We start from the raw sequence: 4,974 nt of genomic DNA on the forward strand, positions 1-4,974 counted from the left end.
GGGTTGTCTAGAACATCTTCCTTTTTCTCAGCCCTGAGAACAATTCTCAGGTTACGGATCCAATCCGAGTAGTTTGTTCCATTCAACTTGTCCTTCTCAAGGACCGAACGCAAAGCAAACGATGTGGTGGTGTTGCTAGGTGCCATTTAATCTACAACAAAAGTAATGCAAAATACACTAAGACAAACGTATCCAGGATAGAGCAAATTACATTAAACTATTTTAACAGAATCTACTCCCACTAAAATCAATATCCCTCTATTAAAACTTAGTGATTCAGGATCCACAACTAACAAGTCTACTAGTGAGCTTTAGCATCACCGCTAGCAAACGAGGTAGATCGGTAAGCAACTTTTGCTAATCATATCACATATGACTCCTGTTGTTGGGTGACATCTCCATGTCTCGGCGCCCAACCTTTATGCCCCAAGGTCCTTAACCGTTAAGATAACCTTGTTAAGCAAACCAACCCTTATGCGTGTAAGTGTCCGACACAAACCCGTCTAGTCAAGGAAAACTAGTGGCACCCTAATTTCATAGACCCACCACTAATTGTACAAGACATGGGACGGTGCAAGTTTTAGTTGGGAGGGCATACTAACTTAAACTTGGTGAGGGATTGTTCTACTTCTAACATCACAGTCATGCAGAAAGTAAAACATAAACAGAATGGCATTCACACAGTTGTGACACAGTATGGCCCGTTTTAATATGGTGATCTCCATCTCCATAGAACCTGTTCACCATGGTGATCTCCATCTCCATGTTCCATGTGCGCCATCCTCCTGGTGATGAGTCCTCCAAGAACTAGAGCATGCTATTACGCCTAATACCTAGTAAAGAATCTAGTAATGAAGATTACATAGTTGCTTGGATCATCACAGATTGGTACGCAGACCATCAAATACAATAAAGTGACAACACATATGGCTCCTGCCGTGTTGCCGTACGCGTGACACGCAGGTCACGAATGAGTTACACACATGCATCACATACACAAGGGGGCCATACTGATCACAAGATACATACATACATCCTGCAAAAGAGAGTTAGGCGTCCTAACGTTCCAAACTTCGGAGGCCCGAAACTCCATCTTCCAAGCCGAATTTGGGAAATCTAATTTTGCCGAAAACGGCAAAGCGGTTGAAATTCACGTGTAACTTTTTCTGTAGATCAATTTTCGTATAAAAATCGCCCCGATCCGAGATCGTACCGAAAAGTTACGGCTGATTTACCGAAGCATACGCATACGGCAAAATCCCGACCCCGGCAGTAGATCCCATCTACTATTGCACATGTAATGCGCCTGGCGTATTACCCTGGATTTCGATTTGACCAATCATATTGATCTTCCCTCACTGCAACTGGATTTACGTGTATCACTTAACTCCGATGGCGGAAACCGACCGGTAGGAGTATGTCATTACACTACCATTGCAGCAAGGGCACGAAACCAGGACATAGATCAAACAGAAAACTCGCATATCTCCATATGCACACATCCCGAATCCAAAACTAAGCAGCTACGGCTCTGATACCACTGTTGGGATACGAGGTAGGCTACACTAGCGCAAATCAAAAATTTCTACCGCGTATAACCAGGAAGAACTGCCGTATAAGGATCACGGGATTACCACTCGACGCACTACTGGTGCGGAAGATGTAGATATGCGTCGGTGCAGTGAAGACGATCACGTAGTCGTACGTAGTCGATCACGTCCAGCAGCTCCTCAGCAGCTCGTCCACGTGCAGCAAGATCGCCTCCGGTGCCGCGGCTCGTCGTCGGCTTGTCGTGGCTCGTCGGCGGCTCGTCGATGGCTCGTCCAAGTGCTGCAGGCGCAACACCTCCAAGGTATCCACACGTGCAGGGAGGAAGCGTCGCAAGCCGGATTGCTAGATCCGCAAGTTGCAACAGGCGAGGGCGTGGGAGGCGCGGCAAGTGTGTTTCGCCAAAAAGGTGTAAACCCTAGGGTGCCCCCACCCCTCTATTTATAGAGGTTCCTGATGGGCCTCTGGATCCGAGGCCCATTAGTACTCCTAAACCTAATCCAACTCGGATCAAATCCGAATTGGGCTTCCAGCCCCTTAAGTGTGTGACCCTATGGGTTCGGATACGTATAGACATGGCCCGAGTACTCCTACTCGGCCCAATAGTCGGTAGCGGCCTCTAGCAAGACGTGCCAACTCCTATACGCATACGAAGATCATATCAGACGAACCATCACAACATGATATACATGCTATTCCCTTTGCCTCACGATATTTGGTCTAGCTTCAAGCCGACCGCTCTTTCTCGATCCTGTGATTCGGAATCCCTTTGTAGGTTAACTCTTAACCGTACGTAGCATGGCCATGCATTTTCGGATCCGATCACTCGAGGGGCCCAGAGATATCACTCTCAATCAGAGAGGGGCAAATCCCATCTTGATTGACCATGTCTCATAGCATGCTTCTTGACAAACCCGAAAGCTACCTTTATAACTACCCTGTTACGGCGTAGCGTTTGATAGCCCCTAAGTAGGTCGATCCACATCTAGAATACATGCGACAATCTCAGGTCTAAGGACAAAGCGTATATGTTGTTTAAAGAGAGAACTACTTCTCGTGTTGGGTCAGTCCTAACACATGTCTCCACATGTGTCCACATTATTAGTTCAACATCTCCATATCCATGACTTGTGAAACATAGTCATCAACTAATACATTAGCTAGTCTAATATTCATGTGTGTCCTCACATGAACTCCGACTAGGGACAACTTTAGAATAACCATACAAGTAAAGAGTTTCACATACAATTCACATAATTGCAAATCAATTCAAGTAGCCTTTAATGGATATTCAATGAACACAATATACAAATCATGGATACAAATGGAATATCATCATCTCTATGATTGCCTCTAGGGCATACCTCCAACAGAGGTCCTCACCTTTGAGGTGGTGGGGTTCCGCGGAACCTATCACGCCATCTTGGGGCGACCATGCTATGCGAAGTTCATGGCCATCCCCAACTACACCTACCTCATGCTCAAGCTGCCGGAGCCCAACGGGGTCACCACCGTCAGCACGTCTTTCCAAAAGGCGTACAAGTGCGACGTGGAATGCTGCGAGTACGCTGCAGCCATCACCTTCACGGGGGATCTGGTGGTCCAGCTCGCGGAGGGCGCCGAGGACCAGCCTGACTCCAAGCAGTCGGCCACCTCCTTCGAGGCCACCGAAGGCGTCAAGGAGGTCCTCCTCGACCCCAGCAGATCCGACGGCAAGACCGTACGGATCGGCGCTACCCTATCTCCCAAATAGGAAAGCGCGCTCGTCGATTTCCTCCGCGCGAACAGCGACGTCTTCGCGTGGAAACCCTCGGACATGCCCGGCATTCCGAGAGAAGTCGCCGAGCACTCCTTGAACATCAAGGCCAGCTCCAAGCCAGTGAAGCAAGGACTACGCCGCTTCGACGAGGAGAGGCGCAAGGCCATCGGCGAGGAGCTCTAGAAGCTTATGACAGCCGGATTCATCAAGGAAGTGTACCGCCCCAAGTGGCTAGCTAACCCTGTTCTTGTACGAAAAAAGAATGGGAAATGGAGGATGTGTGTTGATTATACCGGTCTCAACAAGGCGTGCCCAAAGGATCCGTTTCCTTTGCCACGCATAGATCAGTTAGTCGACTCAACCGCCAGGTGCGAAACCCTTAGCTTCCTTGACGCGTATTCCAGCTACCATCAAATCGCGATGAAAGAATCCGACCAGCTCGCTACCTCTTTTATCACCCCCTTCGGCCCCTGCTGCTACATTAAGATGCCGTTCGGCCTCAAAAACGCGGGGGCTACGTTCCAGCGATGCATGCTGAAGTGCTTCGGGGACCTCATCGAGCGGACTGTTGAGGCTTACGTCAACGATATCATAGTCAAATCCAAGAGGGGTGACCAGCTCATCCCTGACCTCGAACTAGCCTTCGAAAGGCTAAGGGATAAGCGTATTAAGCTAATTCCTGAAAAATGCGTTTTTGGAGTTCCAAGGGGCATGCTGCTAGGCTTCATCATCTCCGTGCGCGGCATCGAAGCCAATCCAAAGAACATAGCGGCCATCAGCGACATGGGGCCAATCTGAAACATAAAGGGAGTCCAGCGCGTCACGGGATGCTTAGCGGCCCTGAGCCGCTTCATCTCGCGCCTTGGCGAACGGGGGCCTTCCTCTCTATCGACTCCTGAAGAAGACCGACCGCTTCGAATGGACCGACGAGTCCCAGGAGGCACTTGACCGACTCAAGGACCTCCTAACGAAGGCCCCGATCCTGGTCCCGTCGATCGACGGTGAGCCCCTCCTGCTCTACATCACGGCGACCACCCAGGTGGTTAGCGCGGCCCTAGTGGTGGAACGAGAAGAGGAGGGACACGCTCTCAAGGTGCAACGCCCGGTGTATTTCGTCAGCGAAGTCTTGTCCGAGTCCAAGTCGCACTACCCGCAGATTCAGAAGCTCATCTACGCCGTCCTCATCACGAAGAGGAAGCTGCGCCACTACTTCACCTCCCACCCGGTAACGGTTGTTTTGTCGTTCCCACTAGGCGAAGTCATCCGGAACTAGGATGCCACGGGACGGATCGCGAAGTGGGCGCTTGAGCTCATGGACCAGGGCGTCACCTATGCCCCCCGTACCGCCATCAAGTCCCAGGTACTTGCCGATTTCATAGCAGAGTGGACGGAGGTCCAAACACCATCGGCCCCGGAGAAGCAGGAGTACTGGACAATGTACTTCGATGGATCGTTGTTGAGGGCCCATGCCAGAGTGGACCTCGTCTTTGTCTCTCCTCTAGGCGTGCGCACCAGGTACATGATCCGCCTCCACTTTCCTGCGTCCAAGTACGAGGCCCTCCTCAACGGGCTTCGCATCACCATCGAGCTGGGCATCCGCCAGCTAGACATCCGGGGCGACTCCCAACTAGTCGTCGAACAAGTCATGAAGGAGTGGAGCTGCCACG

This window comes from Setaria italica, chromosome III, assembly GCF_000263155.2.
Source record: "Setaria italica strain Yugu1 chromosome III, Setaria_italica_v2.0, whole genome shotgun sequence".
NCBI classification, from domain to species: domain Eukaryota; kingdom Viridiplantae; phylum Streptophyta; class Magnoliopsida; order Poales; family Poaceae; genus Setaria; species Setaria italica.